This window comes from Scyliorhinus canicula, chromosome 25, assembly GCF_902713615.1.
Source record: "Scyliorhinus canicula chromosome 25, sScyCan1.1, whole genome shotgun sequence".
Lineage (NCBI taxonomy): Eukaryota > Metazoa > Chordata > Chondrichthyes > Carcharhiniformes > Scyliorhinidae > Scyliorhinus > Scyliorhinus canicula.
This window is the reverse complement of record NC_052170.1, coordinates 8,525,785-8,542,262: the sequence shown is the minus strand read 5'-3', so window position 1 is coordinate 8,542,262 and position 16,478 is coordinate 8,525,785. Positions and strand designations below refer to the sequence as shown.

The 16,478-nt window shown below is 48.8% G+C and overlaps 1 protein-coding gene and 1 long non-coding RNA gene across 6 annotated transcripts in view; one reads left to right on the top strand and one right to left on the bottom strand.

Moving 5' to 3' along the window:
* Nucleotides 1–16,478, top strand: part of LOC119957102 (microtubule-associated serine/threonine-protein kinase 1-like) — a 170,688-nt gene that overhangs the window by 66,365 nt on the left and 87,845 nt on the right. The window lies entirely within an intron of this gene.
* LOC119957103 lies at nt 14,396–15,488 on the bottom strand. The gene is made up of 3 exons (XR_005458750.1): nt 15,376–15,488; nt 14,680–14,855; nt 14,396–14,537 (listed from the first exon to the last, which is right to left on the bottom strand). It is a non-coding gene; the product is annotated as an uncharacterized LOC119957103 (long non-coding RNA).

Sequence of the window (16,478 nt, the reverse complement as noted above, 5' to 3'; positions counted from 1 at the left end):
GTACACGCTTTTGGGTGAGACATTAAACTGTTAAGCTCGGTCCACCTTTCGAGGTGGCTGGAGAAGATTCTATTTTGAAGAACAGGGTAATTCTCTCCCGTGTCCGAACCACTTCAAAATAGTGCCCTGCGATCTCTTCCAATCAATGGATTGTGCTCAATCTGATCTATCCAATGAAATCACTCTAATTAATCAGGTTATAAGGTAATCTTTCACATGAGTGTGGACAGTGTCGGCTAGGCCCAGCATTTGTTGCCCATCCTTAATTGCCCCTAGAGAGGGTGGTGGTGAGCCGCCTTCTTGATCCGCTGCAGCCCATGTGATGCAGGTACACCTACAGCGCTGTTAGAGAGGGAGTTCCAGGATTTTGCTCCAATGACAGTGAAGAAATGGAGATATATATCCAAGGCAGGATGATGTGTGGCTTGGAGGGAAACTGCAGGTGGATGTTTGCAGTGGCCATACTTCTGTTGCCCTTGTCCATCTAGATGGTTGGGATCATGGGTTTGAAAGGTGCTGTTGAAAGAAACTTGGTAAATCGCTACACTGCACCTTGTAGATGGTACACACTGCTGTCACTGCGTTGGTGGTGAAGGGAGTGAATGCTTAAGGCGGTTGATGGGGCGTCAATCAAGCGGGCTGTTTTGTTTTGGATGGTGTTGAACTCCTTGTAGATGGTACACACTGCTGCTACTGTGCATCAGTGGTGGCGGGAATGAATGTTTAAGGTGATGGATGGGGTGGCAATCAATCGGGACTGCTTTGTTCTGGATGGTTTTGAGTTTCTTGAGTGTTGTCGGAGCTGTGCTCATCCAGGAAACCGGAGAATATTCCATCACACTCCTGACTTGTGCCTTGTAAATGATGGGCAGGTTTGGGAAGTCAGGAGGTGAGTGACTCGCTGCAGCATTCACAGCATCTGGCCTGTTGAAACCATTCTAACATCTGGAAACATTTCTGCCTGTAGCAGTCAACTCTTTTGCAGACATCATTATTAACTGACACCCCGTAGGCACAGCAAATACCCATTGACTCCACCATGGGCTGCAGAGTGTACTGTCGACAGGATGCAGTGCAGCAACCCAACAAGGCTCATTTGGTAGACTGTCACTGGTCCACTGGTCCTACGGGGCTGTTTAGCACAGGGCTAAATCGCTGGCTTTGAAAGCCGACCAAGCAGCCTCCCCGAACAGGCGCCGGAATGTGGTGACTAGGGGCTTTTCACAGTAACTTCATTGAAGCCTACTCGTGACAATAAGCGATTTTCATTTTCATTCTTCCAAGGTGCCCTCCCGAGTACACCATCCTGAATTGTTCCTTGATCTTCACTGGGTTAAAATGCTTAAGGCTTGACCCTATCAGCCCTGGGCAAGGCCTGGGTGGTTAAAGCTGCACGATTGTTGGGTAAGGAATGCCAGCGACGCCGAAGCTCTGAGCATGAATTTTTTTACAAACAAGTTCCGCACAATGTCTGTGATTTTCAGTCCCGCCAGAGGAATGTGGAGACGCCAGTAACATGACCTGAAATGTCTGTGTTGCTCCAGTGCAATAGGCCCCAACTCCTGTATCTATGGGGCATGAAGACTGAGGCTTATTCAGGCTTCTGAAATTTGTACCCATCATATACTATGTCCATTATAGCCCCAAGCTTTAATTTAAACCAAGGATCGTTTCCCATCTCCCTGCCCACACCCAACCCCTACCCCCACTTTCCCTCAAAATAAATGATATAATTCTATTAGCTTTCCTAATTCCTTGCTAAGCTTGCACACTAGCCTTTTGTGATTCATGCACTAGCTCACCCAGATCCCTCTGTGCCTCAGAGCTCAGCCACCTCTCACCATTTACATAATGCGCTTCCTTTTGATTCTTCCTGCCAAAATGGACAATTTCATTTTCCCCCACATTATATATATTCCATTTGCCAGATCTTTGCCCAATTAGTTAACCTTCTGTGGACTTTATTTCCGCTTCACAATTTACTTCCCTGATCTACATGTGGGTAGCACGATAGCACAAGTGGCTAGCACTGTGGCTTCACAGCGCTAGGGTCCCATGTTCGATTCCCCGCTGGGTCACTGTCTGTGTGGAGTCTGCACGTTCTCCCCGTGTCTGCGTGGGTTTCCTCCGGGTGCTCCGGTTTCCTCCCACAGTCCAAAGACGTGCAGGTTAAGTGGCTTGGCCATGTTGAATTGCCCTTAGTGACCAAAAAGGTTAGGAGGGGTTATTGGGTTACGAGCATAGGGTGGAAGTGAGGGCTTAAGTGGGTTGGTGCAGACTCAATGGGCCGAATGGCCTTCTTCTGCACTGTATGTTCTATGTTCTATCTTTGTGTCATTCGTAAATTTGGCAACCATCCCTTCCTCCAAGACGGTAAACGGTCGAGGTCCCAGCACTGATTGCTGTGGTACACTACTCGATATATCTAATGGACCTGAAAAAGACCCATTTATGCCAACTCTCTGCTTCCTGTTAGCCCACCAATCTACTATCCATGCCAATATGTTATCCCCTATAAAATGAGCTTTTATTTTCCACAATAACCTTTGATGCGGCCCTTATCAAATGCCTTCTGGAATTCTAAGTACTGTACATCCACCGGTTCCCCTTTATCCACAGCATATGTTACTTCCTCAAACAACTCCAATAAGTTGGCGAAACGTGATTTCCCTTTCAAAAAACCAAGTTGTCACTGCCTGATTACCGTGAGCTTATCCAATTGCCCTGCTGTAACTTCTTTAATCATAGCTTCTGACGTTTCCCCGACAGCAGCTCTGAGCCTAACTGGCCTGTAGATTCCCACTTTCTGTCTCCCTCCCTGTTTGAGTAACGGAGTTAGGTTTGCTACCTTCCGACCTGATAGGACCTTCATCCAGGGAGTTTTCGAAAATTAAAAGCAATGCATCAACTATCTCACGCGACAAGTCCATCAGGACTGGGATGAAGTCCATCAGGAGCCGGGGACGTGTCAGCCCGCAGATCCGACCATTTGCTCAGTGCCACTTCTCTGGTGATGGTAGTAAGAAGTCTTACACACCAGGTTAAAGTCCAACAGGTTTGTTTCGAATCACTAGCTTTCATAGATCATAGAATTTACAGTGCAGAAGGAGGCCATTCGGCCCATCGAGTCTGCACCGGCTCTTGGAAAGAGCACCCTATTCAAGGTCAACACCTCCACCCTATCCCCATAACCCAGTAACCCCACCCAACACTAAGGGCAATTTTGGACACTAAGGGCAATTTAGCATGGCCAATCCACCTAACCTGCACATCTTTGGACTGTGGGAGGAAACCGGAGCACCCGGAGGAAACCCACGCACACACGGGGAGGATGTGCAGACTCCGCACAGACAGTGACCCAAGCCGGAATCGAACCTGGGACCCTGGAGCTGTGAAGCAATTATGCTATCCACAATGCTACCGTGCTGCCCTTTCGGAGCGCTGCTCCTTCTTCAGGTGATTGTAATTTTCCTGAGTTTCTCCCTCCTTGCCACCTCCTGCTTTATCGCTGCTGCTGGGATATTACTTGTATCCTCGGCGGTGAACAGCGTGGGACGTGTTACCGCATGTAAAGGCGCTATATAAATGCAAGTTATTGTTGTTGCAACGCGCAGAGTCCGAAAAGCTTAGCTGAAGTCAATGATGATCGATAGGTGCGCCTACCCTCTCTCGGCTGTATCTGATTATTAAACAGGCGCCTTTAGAAGTCAGTAAGTGTCTTCATCTAATTTCCATGCAGTTCAGGTAGACGCAGGACACGGTGAAGTCACAAACATGCCAAAGCGCACACGTCCCTCTTTGATTTCAAATACGTTGGAATGAAATCTGAGAGAACTCGATTGAGAGTGAAAGATATGAAAGGGCGGCTGACAACCCGATTGTGCCCAGAGCTACTTGACATGTGATGTCCTTTAATATCCTATCGGATCCTGAACATTTTATAATGCTTTCTTTCACGGCGTAGTGATTCAATCTCTCGGTTTAGGAGGGAAGAGAGAAGGATAATTGCTCACTGTATTGGCTTCCTTGGCTCAGTGGGTAGCACTCTCGCTTCTCAGTCCCAAGCTGGGACATAGATGGGGTAGGTTGGAAGAAATGTTTCCCTTTAGGAGAGGGGTCAATAACCAGGGGGTATCGATTTAAGGACGGGACAGAAGATTTAGAGGGGATTTAAAAAAAATCTTTTTATTGGCATTTCCAAAATTATATACATTACCGTTCGTTTTCATTTATTATACAGTCATAAAGGTTCCTTCTTAGGTTTCTCTACTAACAGTCTGTCGCCGTCTGCTTCAGCGTACAATCCTCCCTATCCCCTCCCACCTCCAGCTCCTCTCTCCTTGACCCCCCTGCTGCTCCCCATTTTTTCCACTGGGTTTTGCTACCTCACCTTGCCTCCTCCCGATGAAGATATCTGGCTGGTCTGATACCCCGAAGACTGCCACTTTCGGGCATGGCTCCACCCTCATCCCCACCACTTTGGACATTGCCTCGGAGAAGGCTGTCCAGCCCCCAGCAAATCTGGGGCAAGACCAGAACATGTGGGCATGGTTGGCCGGGCCTCCTTGACATCGTTCGCATCAATCCTCCACCTCCGGGAAGAAACTGCTCATTCGGGTTCTTGTTAAGTGGGCTCTATGTACAAAATATTAGCTGCGTTAGGTTGAGCCTCGCGCATGTGGAGATAGAATTGACCCTGTGTAGTGCTTCGCTCCAGAATCCCCACCCTATTTCGAAGTCTTCCTCCCATTTCCTCCTTGTCGTGTCCAGTTTGATATCGGCCCTCTCTAGCAATGGGTCGTGCATGTCACTGCAGTTCCCTCTGCCTAGGATGTCTGTGTCCAGTAGCTCTTCTAATAGTGTCTGTCGTGGTGGTCGCGGGTATGTCCTTGACTCCTTCCGGAGGAAGATTTTAAGCAGCAGGTATCTGTGTTTGTTGCCTTTAGCTAGTTGGAATCTCTGCGTCAGTTCTTCCAGTGGTGTAACCCTGCCGTCAGTGTATAGGTCCCTAATTGGCAATGTCCCCCCTGTCTGCACCTTTTGAAGGTGGCGTCGGTGAAAGCTGGTGTGAACCTGTGGTTATTGCAGATGGGGGTTTTGTCGGACATCTCGGTCAATCCAAATTGCTGGCGTTGTTGAAAATGAAAAATGAAAATCGCTTATTGTCACGAGTAGGCTTCAATGAAGTTACTGTGAAAAGCCCCTAGTCGCCACATTCCGGCGCCTGTCCGGGGAGGCTGGTACGGGAATCGAACCGTGCTGCTGGCCTGCTTGGTCAGCTTTAAAAACCAGCGATTTAGCCGAGTGAGCTAAACCAGCCCCTTGTCGATTCCACATCTGGAAGGTGGCTATCACCACTGGGCTGCTGGAGTGTTTCTTGGGCGGGGATGGGAGTGCCACCATGGCGAGGGCTCGGAGAGAGGTCCCCTTGCAGGAGGCCTCCTCCGCACGCACCCACTCGGCCTCTGGCTCCTTTATCCATCACTCTTTCCTCCGTCGCTGCCCAATGGTAGAATTGTAGGTTTGGGAGGGGTTTGGGAGGGCTAGTCTTCCCCTGGAGTTTGTTTTCTGTGGGACTTTCTTTGTGATCCGAGCATTCTTTCGCCTCAGACAAACACCATGATTAATTTGTCCAGTGTATTGAAAAAGACCTTGGGCGATATAGATTGGGATGGATCTTAGTAGGAAGAGAGGAAGAGGTATCTGGGCAGTACGTTCATTTTGATTGTCTGTAGAGGGAGAGTGGAAGTGTGTTCCACCTCTGCAGGTCCTTTTTTTAAAATAAATTTAGAGTACCCAATTCATTTTTTTCCAATTAAAGGGCAATTTAGCGTGGCCAATCCACCTACCCTGCACATCTTTGGGTTGTGGGGGCGAAAGCCACGCAAACACGGGGAGGATGTGCAGACTCCGCACAGACAGTGACCCAAGCCGGGAATTGAACCTGGGACCCTGGAACTGTGAAGCATTTGTGCTATCCACAATGCTACCGTGCTGCCCTTCCAGGATCTCCCAGTCCTGCCGGCGGTGTCCCCTGCACGTGCCCCCTCCCCCCCCAAACCCAACCGCAGGGGAAAGGTTCCTCGGTGAGAGATGGTCCCGGACGGCCAATGGCAGGCGAACTCAGCCGCTGTAAAACCTGCCGCGGGGGTGCGTGGAATACCCCGCCCCGGAAACTTGTTTTGGGACAAGATTGCGATCATCTCAGTGATGAACAAGTGAGAGAGAAGCACACCCACAAAGAATTAGAGAGCAGGTGAAGCAGAGAAAAAAAAAAGAGAGGCATAAGTAATTCCAGAGTTTCAGAGTAGAGGAGATCACAGGACGAAGATAGTGAGAAGAGCAAGACAATTACAGGATCAGAATTACTTTCTTTCACTCTTGTCTGTAAACTGTACCATGGGAGCTTGGCTGCTTCTTTGTAAACAGGGAATCTGGGCTTTATGGAAAGAAGAATCACCAGCTTGACTAAGTCTTTCCTGATAGTTATAACCTTAATAATAATAATAATCTTTATTGTCACAAGTCAGCTTACACTAACACTGCAATGAGGTTACTGTGAAAAGCCCCAAGTCGCCACATTCCGGCGCCTGTTCAGGTACACAGAGGGAGAATTCAGAATGTCCAATTCACCTAACAAGCACGTCTTTCAGGACTTGTGGGAGGAAACCAGAGCACCCGGAGGAAACCCACGCAGACACGGGGAGGACGTGCAGACTCTGCAGAGACAGTGACCCAAGCCGGGAATCGAACCTGGGACCCTGGCGCTGTGAAGCAACAGTGTTACCCACTGTGCCACCGTGCCGCCTCTCAGTTCTGGCATAATTGTTGTAAATCATTTGAATCTTTTCAAGTCCTCCCTTGTCTGTCGGGCTCACTAACTGAACGCTTGGCCAAATTTGCAACTCTGATGCATCTTGGAATATTTTTTTACATTAAAGACACCACATAAATGCAATGGGGGTTTTTTTTTTAATGGTGCAATCTTTGAATTGAAGGTTCTGGATACAGGCTGCTGAGTGAGTTTAAGTGTGTGGTCGATTAAGGGCAGAGTTTAATTAGTGGCAGGGCTTAATCACAGAATCCAGAGTTCCTCCCCCACCTCGTGTGGATAGGTTGATGAGCCTTGTTTGCAGTAATGAGGATAATTTCTGTTGAACTGGACACTGAAAGCACATAGCTGTAGTTTAATGGCCTCATTGTCACTTTTTCAAATGCTTAATTGTCGTGTAAACGGTTGGGATTAGAGGGCGGAAACATTCTGGTGAATCATAGAATCCCTAAAGAGCAGAAGGAGGCCGATTGGCCCATCGAGTCTGCACTGATCCTCCAAAAGAGCACCCGACACCTAGCCCCCGGCCCCTCCCACCTATCCCCGTAACTCCTCCTAAACCTTTGAACACTAGGGGGCAGTTTAGCAAGGCCAATCCACCTAACCTGCACATCTTTGGTGAAGTGACGCCACTCTGCTGAGTGTTTGCAAACGGCAGCTTGGGCGTATTGCCAAAGTGGTTCTGCCCTTTTCCCACTTCTAGCCCTGTTGACCCTCTGGCGTGTAATTTCAGACAACTGCCCCTTCAGGTCGCCAACGCTCGATAGGTTCCACTGCCAAGAGTTGGAGTAAGAAGTCTTACAACACCAGGTTAAAGTCCAACAGGTTTATTTGGAATCACTAGCTTTCGGAGCACTGCTCCTTTCTCAGGCGAGTGACCCACCTGCTGAAGGAGCTGCGCTCCGAAAGCTAGTGATTCCAAATAAACCTGTTGGACTTTAACCTGGTGTTGTAAGACTTCTTACTGTGCTCACCCCAGTCCAACGCCGGCATCTCCACATCAAAAATTGGAGTGCAAGATCCAGGTTGATAATCCCAGTGCAGGTTTGAGGGTGATGATGCTCATTGTCTTTCAATCAGACACTAAGCCAAGGTTTCCGTTGACCCTCTCAGGTGAACATAGGAGATCCGTTGTCACTGTTGTGAAGATAAGCAGGGGAGTGCTCCCCGGTACCCTGGCCAATATTTATCCATGAACCAACTTGACAAGACAAATTGTCTGCTCATGAATTCATCGCTGTTTCAAAGGTCTTGTTGCGCACAATTTGGCTGCCATGTTTCCCAAGTTGCAACAATAATAACTACAGTTCAAATGTACTTGATTGGAATTAGAACATAGAACAGGGGTGGGCAAACTTTTCCGTGCAAGGGCCACATTCAGAAATTCACAATTTTAAAGGGCCGCATAGTATATTAATTAATAGTCCCGGTTGTAACCAATTAGCGTGCGGCATATACCTCAGCGCTTCCCCCGGCGGCATCCTGCCGTTAGCCCTCTTTTTCTCTACTTTTCAAAAATGGCGCTTCGCCCGGTTATGATTCTGGGCGCCTCATATAGAACATAGAACAGTACAGACAGAACAGGCCCTTCGGCCCTCGATGTTGTGCCGAGCAATGATCACCCTACTCAAGTCAACGTATCCACCCTATACCAGCAACCCAACAGCCCCCCCCCCCCAATTAACCTTATTAAAAAAAAAATTGTTTTTTAAATTAAAATTTTTTTTTTTTAGGACTTGATCTTAGTGGGCCGCATAAAGACGTTTGGCGGGCCGCATGCGGCCCGCGGGCCGTAGTTTGCCCACCCCTGACATAGAACATAGAACAGTACAGCACAGAACAGGCCCTTCGGCCCTCGATGTTGTGCCGAGCAATGATCACCCTACTCAAACCCACATATCCACCCTATACCCGTAACCCAACAACACCCCCCCCCCCTTAACCTTACTTTTTAGGACACGACGGGCAATTTAGCATGGCCAATCCACCTAACCCGCACATCTTTGGACTGTGGGAGGAAACCGGAGCACCCGGAGGAAACCCACGCACACACGGGGAGGACGTGCAGACTCCGCACAGACAGTGACCCAGCCGGGAATCGAACCTGGGACCCTGGAGCTGTGAAGCATTTATGCTAACCACCATGCTACCGTGCTGCCCGATTAAAGCCCTCCGGGGCGTCCTGAGGTTAGGAAAGGCGCCATATAAATGCAAACCTTTCTTTCCTTTCATTCCGACTTCCTGCTTTCCATCTCCGGCCCCACCCTCACTAACATTAGTGTAATAATCCAAGAGACATGAAAATAAAGAAACCAATTTTGCTGGGTCTCACGGCAACTCCCAGGCCAGGTCTGGGATGGTAGTTAAAAGGCTCGATAACGAGGCCCAGCTGGGCGTGCCTCTGCCCGTTACCGTGGGAACCCGTACTCCTCGAGCCCCATGGGGAGGTCAGTGAGCGATTCCTCATGGTTTTCATAGGGTTATCACACCCATGAAATAGGAGCTGGAGAAGGCCATTTGGCCCTCTGAACCTGCTCAGCTGTTCCGTACTGCCATGTCTAATCTTCTACCCATTCATTAATAACTTAGCAACAAAATCTTTATCGACCTTTGCCTTGATATCCACAATGGCTGAACATGCACGCAGCTCCCTGGGAGGAAAATTCCAAAGATTTGTCATAATATCCACTCATGTATATCATGAGATGCAGACAGGCAGTGATTCACACACAGGATAACCAATGAACACACACGACACAGAACAACCAATCACCAGACAGGACACCACCACTATAAAGCCCACAGGACATTAAGGCTCTCCCTCTCTCACAGGACACGGCCAGGGAGATAGTCGCAGTGCACAGGCCAATGAACATCATCACCATTTGATAGAGAGCTAGTCTGGTCAAGCCAATAGGAGGTTATCAGTTAGGTTAATAGAGTGTCAACCCACAGCAGATTATGTACAGCAATCAACAGGTTCAATAAAACAGTGTTGGACCATCTCCTGTGTCGGAAACCTGTTTCTCGTTTTACTGCATCCAGTTGCAGTCGATGTTAGACCAACACAGATAACACATGAAGATTCACTTCCCATTTGAGTGCAGAAATTTCTCCTCCTCTCAGTTCTAAGCGGCTGAATCCTTTTTCTGACCCAGTATTTTAGATTCCCTAGCCGTAGGGAAGCAGCTGGCCAGTATCTACTCCGTCAAGCCCCTTGAGAATTTAGAAAATTTCAATTAGACCACCTCTCCATTTTCTAAACTCCAGGGAATATAGACCATGGTCTACCTGATCTCTTCCCATTTCACAATCCCCCACGTCCCAGGAAACAAATCCAGTGAATCTTTGTCGCATTTCCTAGGTCAGTGGCAATAATCCCCTGACATCAGGGATGGGATTCTCTCAGCCCGGGTCTGGGACGGAGAATCCCCGCGATCGGTGGGAATCGCGCCACGCTCCCCCGGCGCCGGCACACGATCCTCCACAGAGTGGGGAATCGGCACCATTAGCGCCAGCGTGGCTGGCGGCGCGCAGGTCGGGAGACACTCTACGTGCCCGGCCCGCCGATTCTCGGCCCGGGATGGGCCGAGCGGCGTCGTAAAAACGCCGAATCCCGCCGGCGCCGTCCGCACCTGCTCTCAGCCGGTGGGATCTCGGCGTGGAAGGGTCTGGGTGGGCGGCCTGTGGGGTGGGGGGGAGGGGTGGTCCAACCCCGGGGGGCAGGGGCTCCGATGTGGCCTGGCCCGCGATCGGGGCCCACCGATCGGCGGGCCGGCCTGTCTGGCTGGGGGCCTCCTTTCTTCTGCGCCGGCCCATGTAGCCCTGCGCCATGTTGCGTCAGAGTCGGCGCGTTGAAGGAAGCTGCCACTGCGCATGCGCGCGTTGGCGCCGGTGCCGCTGCGCATGCGCGGATCCTACGGCGCACAGTGACGCGTTTCCGACGCCGTCAACACTTAGCCTCAGGATCACAGATTCCCGCCCCAGAAGTTTGGCTGAGTGACAATGAAGATTCGGTGATAACGAGCTGGATTACCCGGTCCCCCAGCCGCGCGTTGCTTGGCGATGGTGCCGGGATCGCAACGGTCAAAGAATTCCGGCCAATATGCCGAAGGGTACTGGGCTGTCGATTTAACCTCCTCGCTTCAAACACTACTTTTCCTTTAATGTTGGGCTCTCATGACTGAAAAAACCTTTTGTGGTTTGTTCAATATTGACAGCTCTGGAAACAAAAGTGAATAACTTCCACATTCAATCCAAGCAGCAACACACTTCGCAGACGAACTAACAGCAAGAGGTTGACAGGCCAGATGTTTGTTACTTTGCAAATGATTCTCCAAACTTCGGGAGTAACTGATTGAAGAAGATCTCTTGCTGAGGGAGGTACATCAGGTTAATGTGTTCCAGCAGTGGGTCAGAGAGTCAACAGAGAATTGAGTGTCAATCGGAAGGGGATATGTGGTACATCCAATTGTTTTATTAACTGGATATTTTGCACTGATTGAGTCTGTGGACTGAAACATTATCCTCATCGATCTAACTTCCTGTCAGTCAGCTGATTTCACCTTGGGATGTTTCATGAGGTCCTTAGATCTGCTTTCGTCTCTGAAGACCGATTCACCTGAAGAGACCCCAAGAACGATTGTCCTTGCATGTTTTGCGACTTCGCTTATGAGAGTCCTGATGCACAATCAATGGGCACGAAACGTAGGTGAAGTCCGAAACGAAAGGCTTTAATTAGCAAGAAGTGAGCCCGGCAGCAGACGTACAGGAAATGGCTTGGCTGCAGGGGAACACGGGTTCTTATACCCCGCCTCGTAGGCGGAGCTACCTTCCTCTTAGCCAATAGGGATAAGAGGCACACAATACCTGGGCCAATGGGCAGCGAGTCTTCTGCACCAATGGCAGCTCACACTTCCAGGTACCATAATACCCCTAGTCATACTACCACAAGTCCCATGGCAAAACCAAAAGCAATTGGGTCTTTAAGTGAACACTCTAGAAAATGCAGGGGGGTAAGGCACGAAGGAGTGAGACCAGGTGACTAGCTCTACCAGAGAGCTAACATGAGCACAATGGGCCGAGTGGCTATATATAATTAATGCCAAGATGCAGCTTGCCTTTAAAATAGAGGGAAAAAAAATCACAACACCTCACTGAACAACTTGTACTGTACCAGATTTGTCTAACAGGTACTGGAATGGGAAAATGATGGGGCTGATATTCGGAATGGGCTAATGAGTCCTTTTCTTCTCCACCTCCCTAATATTTTGTATTTGGTTTTTTTTCCAACAAACAATTTTATTGAGGTATTTTAGGCATATAGGTAAAGTGACATTCTACAGTGCAAAAAAAAAAGTCAAGTCACAAATTACAAATTAAACATAGTGCAAACCACAGCTGTGTCCACGCACGGACTCAATAATATTTTGTATATGTGCAGATAAGTTTGAATTGTTGCTTAGCCTGCCATGTTTCCCTGTATTTCTCTTGGGAATACTTGTTACTGATGGAAATTCTGTGATTCGCTATGCTGGGTCAGGATCCAGGTCAAGGATACAAACATGATGGGGCATTTCCTGCTTGGCTCTGTGAGAAACAGAGCTGAGCGGTGTGGCGGGGAGGGGGGAACGGGGGTAGTGTGGTGTGTTGGGCCGCGTGGTCTGCCTTCAACAGCGCATTAAATGATCTGTAATTAAAATAAGGGGTCACCCACTTGAAACAGAGACGAGGCTAAATGTTTTCTCTCAGAGGGTTCTGAGTCTCTGCAACGCTCTTGCTGAAAACGTGGTGGAGGCAGCATCTCTGAATATTTTTAAGGCAGGGGTGGACAGATTGTTGGTAAGCAAGGGGGGTGCGGTCAAAGGTTATTGGGTGGGGTTGACGGGATGGAGATTTGAGGTTACTATCAGTTTAGCCGTAATATTATTAAATGGTGGAGCTGGTTATAAGGTTTGAGTAACCTACACCTTCTCCCTGCTCCGATGTACATGTTAATGGCCTTTTTACACAGGGGTCAGAGAGGGCAGATAAACAGGGCCTTGGGCTACATATCCTGAGGAGGGTCGGGGCGTGGGGTATTCATTCCCCATTCCCGTTAACCAGCTGACCAGCCCAATGACCAGTAAGTTGTTTGGTTAGCCGCTCGAATCCTGAGCTCTCAAGTCAACTGCAACACAGGATCAAGACGTGCAGGTTAGGTGGATTGGCCATGATAAATTGCCCTTCGTGACCAAAAAGGTTAGGAGGGGTTATTGGGTTACGGGGATAGGGTGGAAGCGAGGGCTTAAGTGGGTCGGTGCAGACTTGATGGGCCGAATGGCCTCCTTCTGCACTGTATGTCCTATGTTCTAATTGTGGGATTGCAAGCCACAGATTTTGGCTCCTATGATGGGCACAGAAGCCAGTTCACAGTTTGCAGTGCCAACCCAGCTCGTCATAATGAGCACTAACTTTGCCTTCGGACCTTGGGTGCATAGGATCAGGACCACGCCTGGTCCTAAGGACTAAGCCCCTCAATCCTGTTCCATCGTCCAATAGAATCATGGAAACTAACTCCATATACCCGTCTGCATCCAATATCCCTTAATATCTTTAATTTATCAATCTCAGGTTTCAAATTAGCAATTGATCTAGCATCGATTGCTGTTTGTCGGAGAGAGTTCCAAACTTCACTGTCCATTTGTGTGTAAAAATGTTTCTAATTCCACTCCTGGAAGATCTAGCTCTATTTTTTTAGACAATAACCCCTGTCCTTGACTCCTCAACCAGCAGAAATAGTTTATCTCTACTGTCACGACACCCTGGGCTACTGCATGGCCAATTCCAGCCCCACTTCACCCGGAGACACAATACAGGAGAAATTAGATTTTATTTAAAATACCCAAGGTCCTTGACTGAGGCCAATAAACTACAGTCGCCAGATCTTTAACTTTGAAACACAAGTAACCTTTTATTATGTACAGTAATATAATTAAAGGACAGAAAATGTAACTGACAACTACCCCTTTCGAAATGCCCCCCTTCCTGGGCAGCATGGCAGCACAGTGGTTAGCACTGTTGCTTCACAGCTCCAGGGTCCCAGGTTCGATTTCCTGATTGGATCACTGTGAGGAGTCGGCACATTCTCCTCGTGTCTGCGTGGGTTTCTTTCGGGTGCTCCGGTTTCCTCCCACAGTCCAAAGATGTGGCAGGTTAGGTGGATTGGCTGTGCTAAATTGCCCTTAGTGTCCTAAAGAGGTTAGGTGGTGTCATGGAGATAGGGTGGAGGTGTGGTCTTAAGTAGGGTGCCCTTTCCAAGGACTGGTGCAGACTTGATGGGCCGAATGGCCTCCTTCTGCACTGCAAATTCTAAGATTCCAACTCGCCCCACTGTCTCTCTCTGTCTCTCTATATACACACACACACACACACACACACAGACACACATACAGACAAACAACACAGAGGGGCAAGGGTAATGGAAAGGGAAAGAAAATATAAATAAAAATAAAAGAATAACCATCTTTGATGCACTGGGATGACTTCCAGTCAATGTCTTTCTGAAGTTCAGGTTTTCATTTTGGTACTTCTTCCTTCTAGACTTGAGATGGTTTTTCTCTGGCAACGTTGCCTACTTTCTCTGCAGACACGGCACCATTTCAGGTTAACAACGAAAGATGGGCCAGGCACTCACTGCTTTCAGACCAATAGGGCAATTCTTTCACTACAGGAGAAAGAGAGAGAGAGAGACAGCGTTCTTTTCACTTCAAAAATCTAAACACTTCTGTCAAGTTCTCTCAGAAAGCATCAAGCAGGAACCAATCACTGACTGTTGTCAGGCAGAACACTGCTCCTGGCCAACTCACCTGTTGCCCATTAACCAATCGAATCGACTCCCTCCACAGCCTGGTTCCTTAAATGCACTCGGTGCCGAGGAGTGTGGTTTCTCCTGTCCAAAATACAGAGCCTGGGAACACAGTGTCCTGGAAAGCAGGCTGTTTCAACTGAGTCTTCTCCTTAAAGGCACATCCCGATTATGGTTCTACCGACCAAAATAATAACAAGCAAATAAAAGAAATGGGAGCGAAGGAAATAAGCCGGACGGTCTATTTCTCTTAAGTGTTGCCCTTAAAATTCTGAAAACTTTGATCAAATCACCCTTGAACCTTCTAAATTCCAGAGCCTGCAACCTGCTTTGTGTAATCTCGCCTCACAATGGAACCCTTGGAGTTCAGGTATCGTTCTGGCAAACCTGGGGGTGGAATTCTCCTATTTTGAGATGGAGTGGAGTCGGTGTTCAGGGGCTGGCCCACCAAAAAGTAGGGCTGGGGGAGGGGGGGGGGAGAGAGGCTGGCCCGCAGGTCGGTGAGCCTCAAACGTGGGCCAGACCCCATCAGAGGCCCCCCCCCCCAGGTGAAGGAGCCGCCCCCCGACTATTCACGCAGAGTTCCCGCCGGCAGCGACCAGAGATGGACGTCGCCAGTGGGACTCTGTCGTATCGGCGCGGCCGCTCGGCCCACGCGGGCCGGAGAATCGCCCCCATGGTACTTAGAGCTACTCACATCCTCCAGGTGGGGCCTAGTCTGGTGAAGCCTTCCACAAGCTCTGACTGAACAAATAAAAGCTCTACTCCCTCCAGAAAGGCAGTAAAGGATTGGTGGGTTTGTGATTGACAGTCAGGGGGAATTGCAGCTGATACTTAATGAGCTGCTTTCCGAGTTAATTCTCTTTAATAAACCCTTCCAGCTCAAAGGTGTTCGTGGCACAAAGCTGTGATAATCATTATCCGCGAGATGTTAATTTGTCTTCTTGAAGAAAGAGAGTGACAGAGGTTATTATTTGCTGTACGGTTGGGAGGGCCGTTTGTTCTGGTGAATGGTCTTTAGTTTCACTAAGGTGCTTTGAGCTGTTCTCTGAGATTCTAATTAATTGAGCAACACTCAGGGTAGATGTTACACTCTGAAGTTAGGAGAAAGGCTTACAGTTTAGTGATATATGATTAAGATGACATCTTTCTCTGGCCGAAGAGGCATTCGTAATTACTGGGTTTTTTTGTCCCTATTTTGGGAGTGCGATGTGACAGCAAAGCAGAATATGCTGAGCACCCCTGTATCACATAGAGAGAGACCCAGTGTTCACACAGACTAGCTCCCCGGATTTTCCTTGCCTCGCAAAGCCTCAATCCAGCGATGGATCTGACGCCCACATCTTCCTTGCAATGGATTTCTGCAATGAAATAATTTTAAAACATTATTTTCGTGGGATGTGGGTGTCCCTGGCTAGGCCAACATTTATTACCCATCCCTAATTGCCCTTCAGAAGGTGGCATTAATGGAGCATGTTTCACTAAACTAACATAAAGTGCTTTCCCCAGCTAATGAATGACCCATATCAATCCTGTGGCTACAAGAGCAGGTCAGAGGGTAGGAATCCTGCGGCAAGTAACTCACCTCCTGATCCCCAGCGCCTGTCCACCATCTACAAGGCACAAGTCAGGAGTGTGATGGAATACTCCCCACTTCCCTGGATGAGTGCAGCTCCAACAACACTCAAGAAGCTCAACGCCATCCAGGACAAAGCAGCCCCGCTTGATTGGCACCCCTTCCACAAACATTCAAACCCACCACCACCGATGTGTGAAGCATCTGAAGAAACACTGCAGGAG